This window comes from Crocodylus porosus, unplaced genomic scaffold, assembly GCF_001723895.1.
Source record: "Crocodylus porosus isolate Cpor-Errol unplaced genomic scaffold, CroPor_comp1, whole genome shotgun sequence".
Taxonomy (NCBI): domain Eukaryota; kingdom Metazoa; phylum Chordata; order Crocodylia; family Crocodylidae; genus Crocodylus; species Crocodylus porosus.
This window is the reverse complement of record NW_017728916.1, coordinates 16,881,574-16,902,993: the sequence shown is the minus strand read 5'-3', so window position 1 is coordinate 16,902,993 and position 21,420 is coordinate 16,881,574. Positions and strand designations below refer to the sequence as shown.

The 21,420-nt window shown below is 41.9% G+C and overlaps 1 protein-coding gene and 1 long non-coding RNA gene across 3 annotated transcripts in view; both read left to right on the top strand.

The window, feature by feature from the left end:
- Positions 1-21,420, top strand: part of PCDH11X (protocadherin 11 X-linked) — a 1,248,873-nt gene that overhangs the window by 286,489 nt on the left and 940,964 nt on the right. The window lies entirely within an intron of this gene.
- On the top strand, positions 875-9,934 carry LOC109311043. Its single transcript, XR_002101383.1, has 4 exons — positions 875-2,348; positions 4,545-4,551; positions 7,933-7,936; positions 9,924-9,934. It is a non-coding gene; the product is annotated as an uncharacterized LOC109311043 (long non-coding RNA).

Here is a 21,420-nt window from a genome sequence, read left to right as displayed (position 1 = left end):
AACTATATTTTATACCAAGTATCTGTTTATTAAGCCATTACCATCCTGCTTTTTAAGAGAATTTTGACAGATTTAATATTTGTCAAAAGGGTACTCTGTAAGAATGATAGAAATAAAATCCTATTTGTTAATGTAAGTATCTCTAATATGTCATCTGTGGCAATGGTTAGAAAAGAATAACTTCCATTCACTGTACTGCACCAAGGTATATGGTGCAGATATAGCCATTTACTCAATTTTTTCATGCAAATATGACCTTTATCTCTCATTCTCTTGAATTAAATTGCATTATGGCCTCTTGTCTGGCTTTGCAAATTTGTTGGGTAAAACAAAAAGTCAACTTGAAGCAGTAGCCTAACTAGGGCAGGGCAACCTGGACACCTGCCCCAGGTGCCAACTAGGAGCGGGCTCCAGGATCCCATGCCCACTGGGAGTTCTTGCAGCAGCAGGGAAAGTTTTGTGCTGTCTGTGCCAGGACACAGGAGCTGTGCAGTGCAGCGGAGCACCAGGGAGTGTATCTGGGAAGCAGAGGGGGAGTAGGGGCAAGTGGAATGGTGTTCCCCTTCCCTCTGCTAGGTGAGGTTCTGAGCTGCCAAGCTCCTGTGATGTGGCACAGAGTGCAGGGATACCTCTGCCATGGCAAAGACCCCTGAGGGGGTCTTGGTGGTGCTCCCCCCCTCCACCTTGGAGCCTTTGCAGCAGTGTGGGAAGCCCTGAACTGCCCCTGCCAGAGCCACACCAAACAGTATATTGGCAGTTATGAGGTCAGCGAAGCACCATTCCACTCACTCCACCCCAACCCCCCAGATACATTGGTTGGAAAGGGGCAGCACAGGGCTTCTCTTATCACTACAGCGATTCCCAGTGATGGGGATTCTGGTGATGCTTCCCCCACACTTCCTTCCCAAAGCCTTTGTAGTGGTAGGAGAAGCCCTGTCCTGCTGCTATCCAGCCACAGAAGTCAGGAAGCACAACACCATACCGTATAATATATTTGCAGGAAAGAGGCAAGGAGGTATGGTGCTCTCCGCTCCTGGCCCCAGGTACTTAGTTTGCTTGTTGCACCCCTGACTTGGAGATATTTGACCTCTTTTACTCTTCCACAAATCACTGTGAATATAATTGACAAGATGTAATTTCTACATGACCAAAAGTTGATTAAAATATTTGCACTATAACTCAAACTGCACAAAAAATGCTGCAGGTTTCTAGAAATAAAATCTTGATAGTTATCTAAGGTTCTTTGAAAATGTTGATACTGTTCAGAAATCTCCCAGGCTAGGTTAGTAGGACTACTCATGGAATAAAAAATTACTCAGCTTGAGTAAGAGTGGTATAATTATATATGCAGATTGACTGAGGGTGAACTTATGTGTTACAATTAGCATGTGCTAATTCAAGGAGAGGAAGGGATGGAGGAAGAGTAATGGGTTCTGGTCCAAATCTATGGTCAAGTGGAGCACCAGGGAGTATATCTGTGAAGCATAGGGGGAGTAGGGGTTTGCTTGGTTTATATTGCTTGGTGTCACACTGGGAAGGGGCAGCACAGGACTTATCTCCTCACTACAAAGACTCCCACTGACAGGGATTCTGGTGATGCTATCCCCATGCCTCCCTCCCTCAACCTATGTTTACAGTCCAAATCCAAGATAATCAACACTTCTATTACTGATCATCAGTACACTGATGATTGTGTTGTGTGGGCCCACTCAATTTAATAGCTGAAGGTTACTCTTGACTTCTGTGAAGCATATGAAATGCTTGGACTCACTGTCAACTTCATGAAAATCAAGATACTTTACCAACCTACACTGAAGCACCAGCGGCTCTCCCATGTATTACAATTGGAGGACAATCCTTAGAGAATTTTGAGCATTTCCCCAATCCAGGTACTTACCTTTCCCAAAAAGTAAACATAGATGATGATATTCAACACAGAAGAAAATCTAACAGTGCTGCTTGTGGATGTCTCCAAAATTGACTCTTCAATCTTGATATCAGAACCCAAACTAAACTTCTTGTTTACCAGGTAGTTGTCATCCTTACTCAGTTGTGGGTTTGAAACCTGGACAACTCATCAGAAACACCTGAAATCCTTGAAATATTACCACCAGTGATGTCTCTGAAAGTCTTCCATGTCAATTAGAAGGGCAGAAGAATGAGTGCCAGTATTCAGGCTCAAGCAAACACCACCAGCTTTGAAGCCATGTACCAGCTTTGTTGGACAGGACATGTCATAAGAATACTTGACAACCAGCTTCCAAATCAGGTTTTATACTCCCAACTCACCAATGGTCACCACTCTGGAGGTGAACAAAAGAAGAAATTCAAGGACACTTTGAAGGCCAGTTGGAAGAGATGTGATATCAACATTAGCACCTGAGAAACTTGAGCACTGCATCATCCCTAATGGCTCCATGAAGTACAACAAGGGATAGACCATTTTGAGCAAACTTGCCTTGCTATGGAAGTGAATAAGTGAGAGAGACAAAGGGAAAGAACTTTGACCTGACATCACCAGGATCCACTCCTTTCTCTTAGAACCATATGCCTCATCTTCAGTTGAAGAAACAGATCTTGGTTTGGCCTCTTCAGTCATCTGGACTCACCGATGACTTACCTATCTACTGGAAGACTGTCATTGTCACATCGAGGGATTGCCACTGAAGTTTATGGATAACTTTAAGTAATGTTACACATTAAGGGTTAATACTCCTTCTAAAATGAAAACTGCTCTGACCTGACCCTAGAAGGTTGGCAAGCAAAGGTGTTGCTAAGACCTGCCAAGCAAGCTCCATGTCTGCCCTGTTTACCTACTCTCTAGGGAAGTATAGGTTCCAGGAACAGGTTCTATGGCCCTGCTTATAGCCACCAGCCTCTTCCTGCCCAGAGGAGGTGCCCACTGTACCCTGCAATCCTAGATTGGGCCTACTGGCTCCCATCAGCCCAGATCAGGTGTCTGCCAGTTCTGATCAGGTCTCTGCCAGCCCCTTCATCCTGGATAGGGTCCATGCCTCCCCCAGTCAAGCTCACCAGCCACTACCCACTTAGATTGGGGCCCTTTCAATCACTGGCAGCTCATATTGGGCTCACATTACCTCCTGCCAGGCTGGATCAGGCCCTCCAGTCACTGCCAGTCTGGATCAGGTCCTTGCTCACTAGCCTTCCCCCACATCTCCCCAATAGCTCCCCAGTCCTGAAAGTATTGTTCCAGAGAAGCAGACAAGCAGAAGCTGCTTGCCCACTTGTAGCCACTGCCACTCTCTATGCTGAGCCCAGTCTGGACAGCAGCAACAGGCAGGTAGCTGGGTTCCCCATCCCTGCCTGCTGTTGTGGGGCAGTGAATGTAAGTGGGAACCAAGGGACATAGGGAAAAGCAGGGTGATGAGTGTGGAGGTCCATGGTTTAGGGGGTGAGCTGTGAGGGACTGGTGGGATGAGTAAGCCTCAAGGGACTAAGGGGTAGGGGATGAGCTGAGGGGGTTGGGATTGAGCCCTGGGGGCCCTGGGATGGGGTGGAGGGAGGTAGAGGGTGAGATGCAAGGGCTGGGAATGAGCTGTGAGGGACCAGGGGTCAGGGGTGATCCATAAGGAACTAGGGGGTAGGAGGTTAGCTGTGGGGACAGAGGGTAAGTCTAAGGAAGTGGGAGGTAGGGAGAGCTCCAGAGATAGCAGTGAACCTGGAATTGAAGAGGAGAGGAGGAAAGAGTGTAGAATCCTTACCTTTATACCTTCCCAACCTGCTGGCTCTCCCGTTGTCACATTGGGGCAGGATAGAGTGTCCACATGGCACTCTATCCTGGCAGCAGGCAAGCACAAATCCTGCAAGTTGCTCCTTTGAAGGCCCAAGACAATGGAGTTTGGTGCAGAAAGTAGTGTCTATCAGTATAGAGTTCACTACATGATAGGAAATATGGACAGGGGTATTACATGTAAGAAAATGTTTAAATGGTCTTCATTCTTTTGTTGTTGTTATTGGAGTTTGATTTAACGTTTTAATTGGGGGACATTAATATGTCTTCATTGTGGTTGGTCTGGAGAAAACTTGAGTGGTAAGAGCATTCAGCCACTGTTGCAACCAATGGAAATTGATAGCGTTTATCATAGTTTAAGCTGGTGATTAGCTTTCACCATGAGAGCCAGGATGAGTGGAATGATAGTGTAGCAAAACCCCCAGTTTTTCTTTTAAAATGCATTCCCTCCCCTTCCCCAACCATTTCTAACTTTGTCTCTCCCTCTTATTCCATATAGATAAGTATAAGTAAACCAAGATGTAGGATAAGCTTTAATATTTTATTTTAGGTAGTAAGTTTTATTTTTCTCCCCTCTGCAAATAAGTGCCCTGCTGTTTTGATACTGATATTTTTACTGCTTTTATATTGTGTGATTACTGTTTTAGGCTTATATATGTAAGCTAGTATAAGTCATGTCAAGTTTCCATCTTGCAATGTCAAACCTCCATCAAGGCTGCACATGCTCAGTAAGAACACCTGGAACCCTCTGGAACAGGACTGGCATTGCTTGGGCAGGCCCTCCCCATAGGAGATCAGAAGTAGTCTACCCCATAAAAAGAGGTAGTGAAGACTGACTTTTTGGGAACACCATTTCTGTCTGTATCAGACCAGCTCCACATCACACTGCCTGTCCACCCCAGAGGCCCTGCCAGCAACCCCCTTATGGACAACACCGAGTTGAAGGAGACCCCAGTTGGCCATCAAGGACCCACTTTCAACCTGAGATAGGTAGAAATCACCTGCATATTTCCTCCTCCAATTTGGACTCTCTCTCTCACCTCCTGGACTTCAGCCCCTGCACCAAGCCTCTTTAACCTCTGCTGCCGTTGTCTATATGTGTGTCTATGTGTGTGCAAAGAAAGCAATAAAATATCATGCCAGCATCTCCCCTGTTCAATAAAACCACTATCATTTGCAAACCCAGGTTTGGTTGTTTTACTGAGCCCCAGTTCCTTCCCTATCTGAAATTCTGGTCTCTGTCACTTTCTCTTCCTCTCAGCCCTGTTCCTGCTACTTTTTGCCTCCTCCCACCTCTCCCCAATCCCTCTCTCTCTCTGCCTTCTCTTTCACTCTCTCTCTCTGTGTTCTCTAGCCTCCCCCCACAGCTCCACTCCCAGTATTCCTCTCCCCACATACCTCTCCTCTTTAGCTTTCTGCTGGCTTTCTGCTTTCAGTTAACACCAATTAACCTTAAGTTACCCCAACTTCCCTTCAGCCTGCCAGTTCTAATCGCAGTGCCAGCAACTTTCATCTCAGTCTCCAACAACCCAAGCCTCAGCTCCTCAGCCCAGCTCTCTTTTTAGTCTACCGGTTCTAATCCCAGTCCTGGTGACTTTCGCCCCCTACATTTTCACTCTCTCTCTTACCTTAACCTTCCCCCAGGTATCCCAAGTACACCAAGCACATACATACACACCACAACACCCAACTTAGGAACTCACCTGTGTGTATGTGTAGGTGAGTGGTATGTATATGAATTGATATACATGTATGTCCCTGTGTGCATGATATACGGATTAGTGATCTGTGTATGTGTATTGGGTGTGCAGGTATTAGTAATTGATTCTGGTCTAATTTCTTTTGGTCTGTATAGTGTGTGCAGGTGCTTGAATTAGTGATAGCTGTGCATTTGTCTAGGCTGGTAATTTTGGATGTGTATGTGCCTGAATTGGTAGTGTGTGTGCGCAAGCCTGGTGGGAGTGCATGCACCTAGAGTGTGTGTATGCACCTAATTGATTTTTCAATGTGTGCATGTGTAATTATATGCCATGCCCTCCTGTCTAACAGTGCAATATTGAGATCCTGAGAGTGGGCCTGTAGGACCAGGTCCAACAGTAGGACTAGGTGCCTTAAGAACACATGAGTAGGAAGGCAGTTTCTGTTTATGAAGTTTATTTAGCCTATGAATATTACATTGAATGAAGCTGTACTGTTTGGAAAGTAGTTATTAGCAGAACTTTTTAAATTTAATGACGTTGTATTGTTCATCTTAAATATTGATACTATGCCAATCTGATCTATTACATGTGGGCATCTAGTTATATATCTTTGGTTGCTATCTATTTTCTAATCTTTCAACAAAAAATCATGACTATTTTTCCATAAGTGGCATAAGGGCATGTGTATCATATGCCAGGAAACTTAACTACTTTAGCATGCTTCCTTTTAGACTTTTGCGTTTAATATGATCATTCTAAAGGACCTTCAAATTCCCGGTAGAAGCAATAACCTACCACAGCTCTGCATTTCCGATACAAAATGATAGGTTAGAAGCAGCTTTCTTATTCAGATCAAACATTTGGGGAATTAACTGGATTAAAAATGTGTGATTTTTTTTTTTTTCTCTGCCAGTAACATGTTCAGTCACTTCAGGTTTTTCACTGGGCATAGACTAGAAACAGACCTGAAAGCGCCTTAGTGTTCATAACTGATTATGGTTCACAAGGAGATAGAATCAGGAGAGAGCCATATTATTAGATAATGTATCCAAGACAAAGTCTGGGTGGCTATTTTTTACTAAAATGATAGTGGTCTGTGTTAAAGGCAGCTAAATAAGAAAAATATTCAGCTCTCCCAAATAACCTCCTTATATTCAAGAGCGATAGAACTTCAATCTTGCCCTGGCTAGAATGATCTAGTTGAGGATGGTCCTGCTTTGAGCAAGGGGTTGAACTAGATGACCTCCTGAGGTCCCTTCCAACCCCAATTTTTTGATTCATTTCTCCCAGTTAAGCCTGTGTGAAAAAATGGCAAAAACAAAAAACCTCAAATTGTATCATCAGTAGGAATTTCAGTCTGGACTTTTTGATTTGGTAATTTTGAGCCAGCTCTTCCATCTGTTGAAAACCTTCTGCTGTAAGCAGAACAGGTAAATAAGGAGTCAGATGACCTGCAACTGAGAGGAAGAAAGTACAGCCTGAATACTGTGTATCCTTTTCCTTTCTTGCTAAGTTCAGATTTATATGATTAACATCTGTACTGTTAGCCAAAATAGAAAGGCAGGAGACCAGTCTGTTCTTTATTTTTCAGTGAATAAATACAATCTATGGGATGGTATGAAAGGTGATGCTTTAGAGGCTCTGTTTGTTCATTCCATTTTGTCTGAGCATTAACAAGTGGTATGAATAACATTGTACGTTGACTATTTCCAATGCCTATTTATTTGAATAAATTATATCACTAAATGAGTGCCTGTCCCAAATTCTAATCATCTTTGCTGTCAGTTACAACTACCAGTCATAGATACTAAACTACACAAGCAGGTTTTCTTCACCCCAAACAAAAATAATGAATTGCTGATGAAAACAGGTGCAGTCATGACCATTTTTCCCATTACTAGCAGTATTTATCATATTCTTTCTTTATTCCCTAAATCCTGGATAAACAGAACAGGAAGTGAATTCTAGAACTGCTCTATTGGAGCTCCTTCCTTTTAATAGCTCCAGCATCATTACATCCACTGTCTCTGAACTATATTGGAGTCCCATTTGAAGAGATGCACAATTCTCATGTGGACATATTTTAATTTTTTTAGACTGTGTTATAAATTTAAAGCATCACAATATTAGGTTCTCTCAGAATTATTTGTGCATTTAAGATATGATAAATATTCAATTTGCTTTATATGGAGATCTAGTCCATGTAGCTCAATTTTTAATAGTCTACTTAAATTGAGCCTGTGAAAATTGGCTGGCCAGTTATTTTGCACTAAAAACAAAAAGTGTTAAGTGCCGTTTAGATAGTGTGCCTACAAATGTTGAGGGCCCTGAAATACAGATAAAGAATATAACCTTGCTTCACAGTGCCTGGGGGCCCAAACTATCAAATGTCTTAATATATTAAAGCTCAAGCCCCTTTTTTCAAAAGGTCTTTGTACTACACTTGCTATTAAGTGAAGTGATTAAAATCCCATTTCCTAGAAAAGTGGATTTCACTCTTCATTTCTTATACAATAGATACCTTATATATCACTTCTGTGACACTAGACTGTAAAGTGTGTGTTGCATATACTTACAATGTATTGCTCGTCCTAAACAATAATCACAATCTCAAGATATGCTGCTCCTAAGGGAATTAATCTCTGGCAGGTTAGCTAAAGAAAAAATGCTTGACAGATGGCAAAGGGAAATAATCTATGAAGTTTTATTTTATAAACTGTGATTAATTTCAATTTCATTTTTATAATCCTTGAGGAGCAAAGCTTTTAAACCCTGAAACCTTATGTGTGTAAATATGGTGACAGTTAAATTTCTAAACTAAAGTGTAGTGTCAGCTTGTTTATTCTGTCATGTGCATGCATTCAGAATAAAGCTGACTGATAATAACTATGGAATAGCCATAAAGAAAAGCAGGGAGTCCTGGCTTTTGGTAAAAATTGACCTGTGGCCTTTAAACTCTAAACCTGGCCTTGAATTATAAAGTGACAATTAAAGGCCAGCTTGCCTTGTATTGATTTTTGAGATATTAGTCCAGTTTGTACCTTTATTTTACAAGGCTATCTGTACCCTACCCTTCCAAAATAGGTCATCTTTGCTGAACTGTCCAAAAGAATCAAAGGGGAACAGATTTATTATCGCTTCTTTTATTATCTGATGTCTCCTCCTATATCATGATGCTCTAGAGATATTATTAAAGAGGCAAAGTGGACTTTTGAGTATGCAGTCATTAACTAACTAAATATTTGTATCATTATAACATATGGAAAATAATTTTGCTCTCAGTTATGTTTCTGTAACCATAAGAGAAAATGAAGCTTACAGGGTGCTGGAGAATGGTATCTTAGAATTATGAAGTGAAGTTAGAATGTATGACAACAGTGTGTTTTGGATCTGAAAAGGAAGTTTTAGGTAAATGTTCCATCTGTACAATCCTAAAAGTAGCAATTCATGATCAGTCCTAGCTTCTTTATAGATTGCTTCTTTCCTGTGCCAGTAATTTCCCTCAGCATCTACATTCCACCAACCTTTTAGACTTAGTAGAGGGAATATCATAGACACTGTAGACCTACTGTTATGAAAAGTGGACCTACACTATGGAACTAGCTAACTGAAATGATAAGACTGTAAAATAGATGTCTTCTGGTTAGGTTTTCCTCCCACAATGACACACACTAAAATTATGTACTAACCTTGTATTTCTCCTATAGGTTGGAGAAAAAAAGAGAAGATAGATTGTTCTTGGGGTTTTTTCCTCTTTAAAAATTGAGAGGAACTCATAATAAAGGTACCTATATATAAAAATAGCAGAATATATTTCTTTGCTGCTTAGCTTAGGGCTATTCCTAATTTTTGTAATTTTTTTATGAAGTGAAATTGAAATACACAAATTAATACTGATAGAATTATGACAACAAAAATAAAGAAATTAAACTGCTAAGTTAAATCTACTGCCCAGGGTATAACATACAGTGAAAGCATGATGAAAGTAACTGCATGAAGTACAATCAGATGATTAACATTTTTAATACAAAATTGAGATAAAGGTGAAACGCAGATCAGTGAATGAGGGATCATCCACCAGGGAGGCACTTTAATGGTCCATTAAGAACCTCTTTTATTCTTCAGTGTGGGTGGACACTGGTGGGCTTGTTAGTTTCCTTTCTTAGATTTATTTTATTTTATTTTTTAGCTTTCACAAGCTTTCTTTTAACCCTTCACAACTGATCTCTGAAACTTGCCCAATTACAACCAAATTTCCCTGCTCCTCTGCAACCATTCTTAGCTCTTCTAGGCACAGGAAACAGATGCCGAGTAGGTCATGAAATCCAACGATTTTGGTAAAAGGATTTCTAGACTACACTCCCATGTAATTCTTATTTTTCCCCATTACATACAACCCTCATGTTTTCTTTAAAAAGCTACTACCATGGATTTAACTGTCTTTTAGAATTGCATCCTTCACATTCTTGAAGTGCCATATTAAGGCATCAGTTTTCAGTTATGTAAACCTCTCTTTTCCTCTTGGGAACTGAAAGTAGAGCTGGGAAAAAATTTTAGGCAAAATCCTGTTCATCAGAAAATTTATGTTTAGGTTATCTCTATGCTAATTCTTGTTATTTTTTTAAAACTGTTGCAGCTGGGAACAAAAACTGAAAAAATGAAAAAGGTTAAAATGTTTAATTTCAATATTTTATATGAATGTGAAACATATTTTTAATTCTTTCATTATAAATTTAAAAAATTGATAGAAGCATAGCAGAAACAATTATTTATATAGCTCCCTGTACTACCCAGGGATGTAGAGCCCAAAGGCTGTAGGAATCATATTTGGAAATCTAGGACTGAGTTTGGCTCTCTATCTAGGACCACAAACAGAATCTCCTGCTCTAGATAGCTGTTCCTTAGGCTGTTTTCCTCAAAAAAACCCCAGCCATCCCATCTCATATTTGTGTGTTACTAGGTATTGAATGTCATTATCTTTTTCAGTTGTTCCTTTAGGTAATAAATGATGAAAGAAAAAGCATGTTCTATAATCTGGTAATAAATCTTAGGTAATAAATGATGAATCTTAGGTAATAAATCATGAAAGAAAAAACATGTTTTATAATCTGAATAACACAACCCCCCCATATGGTAGTTCTCTTTCAATTGCAGCTCATTTTGAATTAATTAAAATAAATAAATGAATTAAAAATAGCTTAGAGTGAAATCATGCTCAGTTCTTTATGAAACCTTATATATATATTAACTAATTTATACTTAGAACCTTCCAAAGCCAGTGATCAGTACTCTGCAGATCTACTGAAAACATTTCATGGGTATATTGTTGGCAAGGCTGCCATCTTACACATAGGTGCATCTACACATGAATATTAATGAGACACAATAAACTCCGATGCAGTTCATGCTGGAATTTTTGCTTCCAGGTGAAGTGTTTACATGTGCACCAGAGACTGTAGCATGTTGAGTGAAGGCAGCCCAGCACTGGCTACCAGGAAGTCCAGGCCAGGGGGTCAACCTGCCAGTCCAGGGCTGCTTTTTTGTGGCTCATTGTGCTGTAGAGGGGCTAGTTAGGGCAAGAAGGTTTTATAGAATGGGGCTAGCCAGCAGGTAGCCCCATACAGTAGCACCCTTGTGCTCCAGCCAGCTCCAGTCACCGTCTACATGTGCATTGTGGCAGAGTAAATAACTCCGCTGTAGTGCTATAACTTGTGCTAGGCAGTACTGTTTTACGGCAGAGTTAATTAGTTTACTCCGGCCTAATAGCACCACTTGTATAGACTGGTGACATTTTACTGCAGAGCTAATTAGACAACTTCAGTAAGTGTAGATGTACCCATATTGATTCACATATAGGCTTACATATGAAGTCAGTCCATTCTATTTAGTTTGCATAACAAAGAGTCATGTCATTTATCCAGGATGTATGGAGTTACCTTATCTTCATAACCAGGGATCCTGGTTTTCTCTGATAAAAAAAAAAAAATAACAAATTCTCTGACAAAAAAATTGCAAATTCTCTGATAAAACCCCCAAAATATGTTATTAAAATTAAAAGACACCCCCCCCCAGCCCTGACTGTGCCCCTCACTCACCCCCAAAACTTCCCCCAGCCCTGCTGGTGACCCTCACTGCCCCCACAATAGCCCCCCACCCTACTCATGCCTCTTGCCCCCTCCCACAGCCCTGTCAGGGATATGGAACCAGGGACCCAAGTCTGCAGCTCCCTGCCCCCAACAGCAGGCAGCTGCAGCAGAAGCAGCATGGAGCCGGCTCCCCCCACTGCCGCTGCCTGCTCAGTTTGCTCTCCCAGTCTTTTCCCTCCATGGGGTACCCACAAGGCAACAGAGGCTGAGGCTTTATGGCACTTCATCCTTGCCTTTCACTGGGGAGGCACAGGTGTGGCATTTCCTGGAGCCTGCCCCGCCACAAGTAGCCACACCACCCCACCCAACCCCAGTAGGCTGTAGTTTTAGGTCATGCCCCAGGACCAGGAATCTCCTCCATCCCTATAGTTCCTACCCTTGACCTTCAGGTTTTCTGGGAGCAGCAGTACTCAAGCTGGGAAATGTTCACCCTTTGGTTCCCCAGTAGCAACTGCTGGCCCTGATCTTATACTCAAGCAGCCAAGCCCTCCTCTAATCAGGTGGCCTCCTGGTTGACATGTGACTCCCTCATTGGCTCTGCAGTCACCTGCAAGATACTTTGCTGTCTGCTCAAGCCCTTAAAATGGCAGGCACCAAAGGTGCCCTTCCACAAACTTCCTAAAGGGGAGGTTCAAAAGAGGATGGAGATAAACTGTTCTTAGTGGCGGCATATGACAGAACAAGGAGCAAAGGTCTCACTGAAGCAAGGGAAGTTTATTTTAGATGTTAGGAAGAATTTTCTCATTAGGAGGGCAGTAAAACACTGAAAAACAGGTTACCCAGGGAGATGGTGGAAGCTCCATTATTGGAGGTTTTTAAGACAGGGCTAGACAAAAGTTTGGCTAGGATGATGTAGCTGGGGATGGCCCTGCTGTTGAACTAGCTAATCTCCTGAAGTCCCTTCCAACCCTAATTTTCTATGACTCTCTGGGAAACTGAATTTTGCCACAATCTTCCAAAGATCCTCCCAACTGACTGTATCAAATGCTTTTGTCAGGTAAATGAAAGTCATGAAATTCTGTTCCTGGCATTTCTCCTGTAGTTGATGAGCTACAAACATAATTTCTGTGGTCCCACATCCTTTCCTGAAACCACAGTGACTCTCAGGCAAGAGCCTTTGTTCAATATGTTTTACAAGGTGATTCAGCAAGATTCTGGTGAGGATTTTGCTGGCTATTGACAGCAGGAGATGCCCTGATGTTTGTGGCAGAATTGCCTATTGCCTTTTTGCTTATACAAATGGACAATGGATGCATCCTTGTAGTTCTGGGGTATAGTCCCTTGAGTCCACATTGATTGGAAGAGTTCAGTCAGTTTCAGAGCAATGCATGAAGCTCTGACCTTATAGACCTCTGTTAGTGTAGCATCTGCTCCAGGTGCCATTTGACAGCAAGTTAATTGCTTTCACAATCTTAGTCAGCATTGGAAGATCAGCGAGAGAAATATTAATATCTACCTGGGGCAGTCAGTCAATTACCTCCTCACTAATAGATAATCATTGATTGAGAATGTTGTTGAAGTGTTCTGCTTATCTTTGCAGTATCTTTCCTTTGTCAATGAACAGTGTGGTGCCATCAGCACTCAGTATTGGAGATGTTCCTGATGACTGTGGCCCATACATTGTCCTCAGAGCATCATAGAAGGTCTTCATATTATTCCTGTCTGCATGGAACTGAATCTCATCTGCCTTGTTGTTCAGTCATGTGTTTTTGCATCTCTCTGAGTTTGTGTTGGACAATCCTCTTGATGTTGTTGAAGGCTGCCTTCTTAGATGTTGAAGTGATGCCTTCTAAACATGCCTTATAGAGCTGATGTTTCTCATTCAGTAGTCTGCCTATGTCAGCATCATTTTCATCAAACCAATCTTGAAGTTAATGTGTGGTTGGACTGAGGGTATTGGATGCAGCTGAGTACATAACGTCTCTGAAGGATGCCCAATTATCTTCAATGTTATTGGAGTTCCCATCAGTTGTTACTAGTGGCTGACACAGTTTTTCAACAAACGCCTGTTTCACATTTTTCTGTTTCAATTTGGAGACATTGAGTTTTTTGGGTGTTTTTTTTTTTGTCTTGTGGTCATGTAATAAGATGTATCCAGATATTCAGCTTGGAGACTATGAGCCTGTGGTCAGTCCAATATTTTGCACTTTTCATGGCCTTTGTCACTCTGACATCCTGTCTGTCTCTTCTCCTGATGATGACATAATCAATGAGATGCCAGTGTTTGGAGTTCAGGTTCATCCAAGAGACCTTGTTGCAGTTTGGCAGTGGGAAGACCATGTTGGTGATGGGGAGGTCATGTTTGGTGAGTTTCTTCAGCAGGCAGAGCCCATTGTTGTTGCATTTCCCAAGACTATATTTTCTGATGACAACTGGCTATGTCTGGTCATCTTTGCCAACTCTAGCATTGAAGTCACCACAGATGGCGAGCTGGTCTGCCTTTGGTACTTCTGTGATAAGAGATTCCAGATCTTCATAAAATTTGTCCTGAATCACATCTAGGTTGGTCATGGTGAGTGCATAGTTGCTTATTATAGTTGCACATCTTTGCCCAGAGAGTGGGAGTCTCATTAGCACAAGTCTGTCTTTCACTCCCTTTGTGAGACTTATAAGCTTTCTGACTAGCTGTGTTTTGATGGCAAACCCAACACCAGCTTCATTTCACTCTTCTTTACTATGGCCACTCAAGAAGGTGGTGTAGCCAGTTCCTTTTTCAGTGAGTTGTCCTTCAGCTAGACAGGTTTCACTCAGGGCTGCTCTCTGTTGAATCTGGCCAGTTCTCTACCAACTAGAGCTGTTCTCTCTGGTCTATCTGCTGTTGTATAGTCTATTAGCGTGCGCACATTCCAAGGACTGATGGTGATTAGTGTCATCTTTGTCTGTTTTGTTTTTGTGTGATTTTTGACCACTATAGTAGGATCCCCATCACCTGTGGTATGCTGACCAGGGTTAAGGTAAAGTAGACAACGTTTAGGGCACCTTTTCTAGCCCCTTCTTCATGCTATGGAGGTAAGCAGTGTGATCCTAAATGGGGCTGCTCAGTCATCAGGGGGCTGCTCAATCCCACTGCTGCTTCAGTCTAGTGAAAAGCAAACCTCTGCCCTGAGCTACCTGTGTGCAGGTCTGCAGCTACTGCTCCCACTGTATTCACACCTGCTGCTTTGCTAGTTGCCCGTCATCACAGGACTTGAGTTAGTCTATGAGGAGGATATAGATGATGTCATGGCCTGTGTGTCAGTTGGATTTAAGTGAGGGAAAGTTGCACAAAGTCACCCTCACTCTCTCATCCAGGTCTGTCTGAATCCAGTGGCATGGCAGTGTTGAGAAGTCCAGAGACATGTCTGGGTGCAGTGGATGGCCATTAGGTCTTGCTGCACCCAAACTGATGCTATACACTGGCCACATGGCTGTTGCCATCTACCTTCACAGAAAGGGATGTGAGCATATCTGCTCGACTGCATGATCTGTCAGAAAGGACTTTTCAGAGGGACCCAGGTGTATCTGTCTACTTTGGTCAACAGTCTGTCCCTGCCCTTACTTTTATTTTGGGGTTAGCTCCCCTAGCCTTTCCCCAGCAAGTGGTAACCTGCAAGGCAGTGGGGGCTGGGGTTTTAGGACTTCACAAACTTGCTTGGCCTTCCCTGGGGTTTGGCTCTAGTAGCACTTTCCAGGGGCTGTTTTGCCACAAGCAGTCCCACCACAGTGACTCCAAACCCTAGTAGGGTGCAGTTTTCGGTCATACTCAAGACCATGTATGTACATATAATTGCTAACACCATGTGGCATACTGCAGCACCCTTCAAAGGATTTCAAGGCACCCCAGGACCCTGGTTGATAATCAGTTCCTACTGATTGCTCAGTAGGGAAGCAACAGTGCAAAACTATTAAGGGAGTTGTTTATTAAAATGTTTGCTTCACATGACTGTGAGTGGTGAGGGGGTGAGGGGGAGAGAGAGGTGAGTCAATTAATTTGTTACAGAAAATGAAACACAATAGAATTGCAAGGTTTTGGCACCAAATGGACCCTGCACAATAGATCTTAGTGCTAGGTTGAATTATTCAATCAATAATGGATGGTGTTTGTCCTTTTTATGATTCCTTTTCCAAATAAAAGGGCATTAAGTTGTCACTAGCTTGTCAGATCTCACTTAGAATAAATAGAATAAATGTTCTTTGTTCAGTTTTATGCTAATTACCATGGATAAAATTGGTATGAATAGCCTGAACTATAGAAGCTGTACACACACATACACAAATATAAAAACATATATAAGAGATGTACTTTAAAATGCGAGAGGAATATAGCCCTAAATTTAATGTGAGTTTAATATTGGTCCCTTAAAATCAAAGATATTTATATTAGAATACATTTCTTATAGCTTAAATTTTTAAAAAATATAACTTTTTCACAGCATTTTGGTTATGCTGAATACCATTAGTCTTACTTCCAATTTGTAACATTCACTGTTCAGTTCTCTTCCTGTCATAAATTAGATGTGAGATATTGCTCACTCTAAGTAGTACAGTAGTGAATATTCCAATGGGAGCGAGACTAATTGAAGTGGTATACAACCTATTTAAGGGTTACAGGATAATCCCGTAAGTGACTTTTGAAGTAGTAATAATTAATCATTCTTGTCATGTTTAATGATGAATTCCCACATTGCCATGGTGGTTCAATGTGGTCCCAAAAGCCAACTTTGTATCATTGATTATACAATGAAAAAAATCTCTTAAGAAAAATCCACCTCTAAATTTATATAGGAGGGTTACATACATTGGATGTAGGGATATTAGAAATCTAAAGTAAAAATAATACTTAATTGAGAACAGATCTTGTATTTCTGTTACGTCTTTAAGGATTCTGATAAAGTGTAATATTAAAATGAAACAACAGCAAAACTGCAATGTCTTAACACAAATAACATACTAATACATTTAAGATAGGAAGTAAAGAAAATCACAAGTGTATTATTATTATTAGGCTATTTTGCCTTGTACATTCCTACCAGTATTGTAGCAGCTAAAGTATATTTTTTTAAATAGCCATATGTACTTTGAAAAGCTATTGCTGCTTTGGTCACAGTGTTAGTAATGAGGAAAATCTAGTGTAAGTAAAGAACCTTCTGAAGCTCTACAGCATCTACTTAATGTAATATGGTGTGACCACTTCTACAATTAAAATTTCCTTCCAAAATTTGTTCTTCAGTCTACAGATCAGTTCAGTACATCATATCCTTCCCTGAATTACATAAAGTGAAGTGAAACAAAATAAGATTACATTTCATTTGACTGCTAGGAATTGTAAATGACCATTCAAACTGTGAGCAGCTTTTTTGAACTGGACATTTGAATTCCATACTGTGACCTTATCCTACAATTAATACAGGGGTTGTTAACCTTTTTAAAGGAATGTGCCCCTTCTGGGTACACTTCTGGTGGAGTGGTGGAAGGGTGGATGGTGGCAGTGGCCTCTGCGTGCAAGCTTCCCCCCACCCCCACCTGTGTCTGGCCAGCTGGGCAGTCCCTGTGAGGCCCACAGAACTGAGCTGCTACCCTCCCCTCCCTGGCCCTGTTCCTGGGAGACAGTGGCATGGGATGGTGGGTGGAGGCGCTCCGTCCCCACCTACCCACATGTACCTGCTAGCTCCTTTCCAAGTACCCACAGAGGTACGTATACCCTAGTTGAAAACCCCTGTGTTAATATTTAAAAAATTTCCTAGAAAAGATCCATAATATCTTTATCTTATTTCCATGGAAGCCCAGGTAAATGAAGCAGTTCCCTTTCAATGGGCACTACTTTATATCCTATTAATGTAGCTTCTTGTGCATTTGTTCCCCATTAGGCTAACATCTCTTTCCTTTCTCCTCCTTCTATCTTCACTCTCTTTTCTTTTTCTTCTATGTAGTTAGACATATGCAGGCAAGATGTAGCCATGTTTATAAGAATCTATCTAGGAAACACCTGATACCAATTGAGTAAAACATTTTCCTAATACTTGGATTTGCTGTTTCTTGTAAGCATCAAAATCTTGCCACTTGTTGAAGGGAAACTCATGTGTACCGATAGTAGTTAGAAGGTATAGATATAAGTGGGTTAAAGATCTACAAAAACAGAAAAAAGTACGGAGGAGGACGATGAAAGAAAATAGGAAATTAAGAATACACAAGAATCTCTGTATTAAAGGGAGGAAAAAGGGAACAAACAAGAGAGATGTTGGCTAGAAAGGAAGGAATTGGAAACAATGAAAGGATCAAGAGCATGCTGAGAAAAGCAAGAGAGGAAGGGAACACAGAACTACCAGTGTTTAAGCAATAAACTAATAGTGGTCCTGTAATTAAAGCTCTGTCTATACTTTACAGGTATTGTGCAATTAACTGGAGTCCAGCTACATGGGCAAAGTAGCTGTTACAGAATAAAAAGCTCCAACCAGCTAAAAAATTAGCCCTCAGAATGTGTGTTAACTTAATAGCTGGTTGCTGTCAAGTTTTAATTTGCAATGGGGGACTCCCATCCACAGGGGTGCACCATGCCTAGTGAAAAATCCGTAAGCCCTGGGGATCACTGCAGCCATGATCCCTGTGGCTCAACGGTGCATGAAACCCCCAGATCCTGTGCCTGGTGGCTGTTGTGACCCTTAGGGCTTCAGAGTACAGGAAAACCCTCATAGCCAGTGGATTGCTGCAGGGGTGATCCGCTCATTCTGGGCATTCAGGAAAACCCCAGAGCCTCTGGGCCACCACAGGAGCAATCCCCATGCCCCATGGATGTGGGGAAAACTCCAGTGGAAGGAACACTGCAGTGGTGTTCCTCCTGGCCTGGTGATTTCCTGCACCCCAGAGCCTTAGGGATATGGCAGTCTCTCAACTGGGGTATGTCAGGCTCCCAGCCATGGGAGCCTGCTTCTTGTTGACACAGGGGTTTCTCTTAATTGCTGTATTATTTCAAGATATAATTCAAGTTTTTTCACCAACCCAACTCTTATCATTCAAATCTTCCATATAAAGAGTTATCACACCTTAGTCATGTTGCTCCCCCTGCACTGGCAATAAGAGCTATGGAATCTAATATGCAATTCCAGAATTGCACCTTTTGCCATGCATGTTTGATATGGCAGGAGGCATAATTGTGTGGCTTGCACATTAAATACCATCACACCTTCACCTGCATGTATAGAGTGGGAGGCTAAGAAACAATAGCAGCATTTCAGGACCTGGCACAGAAAATTTCAGGTACTTATCTAAATCTTATACAAGATATCTGAACTTCTTGGAAGAGGTCCTGCATTAGATTTTCTGACATGAACAGTTATGTTGGAGGCATGTTTCAGTAAGTATGCTAAGTTTCCCCCTTCTGGCCTGCTAAAAAGCAGAGAAGCTATAAAAGTACAGCAATGAAAATAAATTAGTAAACAATGTTTGACATGATTTCCCTCTAAATCTCACATTTGGTATTAGTCTTAAATTTTGGCCATTGATTGATTCTCATTTAAGAGTTCGTGCACAATACGTGTTATAAAACAAAAGCGTTAGCTTAGCCTTTCTGGATATATGAGGAGTATAAATTTTTAAAAAAAGTAATTGCTGGCAGTTATAATTACTGCTATTATTAATCATTATGAACACTTGACTTTTCAAAAAATATTTTGAAAATGTATTACTTGCATTTCTTAGCTGGTATAAAAATTAATTTTTCTTCAACCTGTGTTCTACCCACTATCCTGGATCTACTTGTTCTGTATCTGTCCATCTGCCTGGTTAGTTTGAACATAGCTTATAGTGAAATGGACTTCTAACTCCATTTTTGGAGAATCCAGGACTTCAAACGCTTTCATTTTTCAGGGGCTACCTGTTGTATGCAGCTATTGATATTAGCTTTTGAATTGAATTCTTCTGTAAGTATATTTGAGTTTGTTTATTATTAGGTGCTAAAGAATCCTATTAAGAATGTGCATTGGCTTGTACTTATAAATAATGAATTTTATTTTCTCAATGGAAAATGAAACCCCCCCCGAGTAGTTTATAAAATACAAATGTTTGCATTAAGTAAAATACATTCTAACTATGGTACATAATAGCAATAAGAAAGTTATTAATGATTTTACAGGATTTTAATTTTAGTTTTTTCTTCACAGCTCACTAACATTAATCTCCAAATTATTCAGTTCTTTTCAGATCCTTTAACCCTTAGATTTTTTAGAGCCATTAAAATAATGTTTTACAAATGGTTTCTAAAAGCTTAACATAAAGAAGAAAGAATCAAAGTGTTTAATATTAATGCTAAAAATAGGGATATTACATATAATCTTTTTTAAATTATTGATCATTAACTCCTAAATGTCTCTGTGCAGAGCAAGGATCAAGAATACAATAAAGGGCTAGTTCATGCTTAAGTAAAAGAGGTCTGTTTTCACCCATGACTTATTCTCAGCATATAGGAGGCAATTGGAGGTTCCTGAATACCTGAAATTTGACACTTTTGTATGTAATAGGGAAAAGAATGAAGAATTCAGTCAAGAGAAGCTCCAGCTATATAGTGCATCCCATCAAAGAGGCTAGTTTTAGGAGGTATGAGGTTGATTCTCTATACAGTTATAGAAGCGAAAAATGTTTCACTAAAGAATTACCTTGTTTGCAAATCAGCCTACTAACCCTTTAAAGAATTTACAAATATACTCATAGCTGACACGATGAAGGGAGTGTGTTATTATATAAGATCATTCCAAGAGCACATACCACATATGAATTACAGGCAGGCTGAGCCATGTGGATGTATATGCTAGGCAGTCTGGAAAACAGCTCCCACAGGTAAGTCAGAGTGAGGGGGAGTGAGGTCCCCCCTAGGGAGGGAGGGAGTTGGGAAGGGCTGGGGCTAGGGCTGCTACCCATCTGGGCAGTTTGTGGGCCTTGCTGCCTGGGGATGAAATGCACAAGTACAGGGCTCTGGTGGGGAACGGGACAGGGCCATGGGTGGCTTATCTAGGGGGTGGGGGATGGGCCTGGCTCCCCCAGCTGCACATACTTACAGGGAGGCAGGGGAGACCTCCGCCCCCCAGAGCTGTGCATGGGATGGGTGCAGGCACAGGCTACCCACCCTACTGCCCTCCCCCAGGGCCTCCATGGCAAAGTGAGGCCATGCAGGGAAGTTTCTTGCAGCTGCGAGCTCTGTGCTTCCCTGGGACAGAGCAGCAAGTGGCAAAATCCTGCACTGTTGACCCTGTCGCTGTGTGGGGAGCAGATGCTGCACCAGGGCAGCATGCAGCTCGCAGTGGCAAGGAGCTTTCCCATATGGCCCTGCTGTACCCTGCAGCAATGGGTCACACCTGCTGGGCCATGGAGACCCCAGGAGAGGGCAGCAGGATGGGAAGCCCAAGCCTTCAGCGGGCAGCTTGCACCTGCCACAGCCTTGTATATTGATCAGGAGTGTGCACAGTGGCAGGGAGCTGACCCCGCTACCCAAGCTCACAGTGGGCAGGGAGCAGGCAGGAGTCCTGGACCTGCATCTGGGTGAGCAAAGGGGGCAGAGAGCATAGGCAATGCATTAGAGGGGCATGGGGGAGTACGTGCACCACCTGAGAGCACTGGACCCCCCCAAAAGTAAGCAATCTGGCTGGTAGGGGGGCACGGAGAGTGCTCCTGCTTCACCTGATATTGGCTCCACTGGTGGGACATTGGCAGCAGACATGCCACATGCCAGTGGTGGAAGTCCTGGCACTTCTGCCACCGGGCCACTGACACACTCAGCAATCAGTCATTGGGCCCCTCCCCCCTGGGGTTACCACAATTGGCTGCTGGGGCACCCCCCCATCATACCCTGCTGATG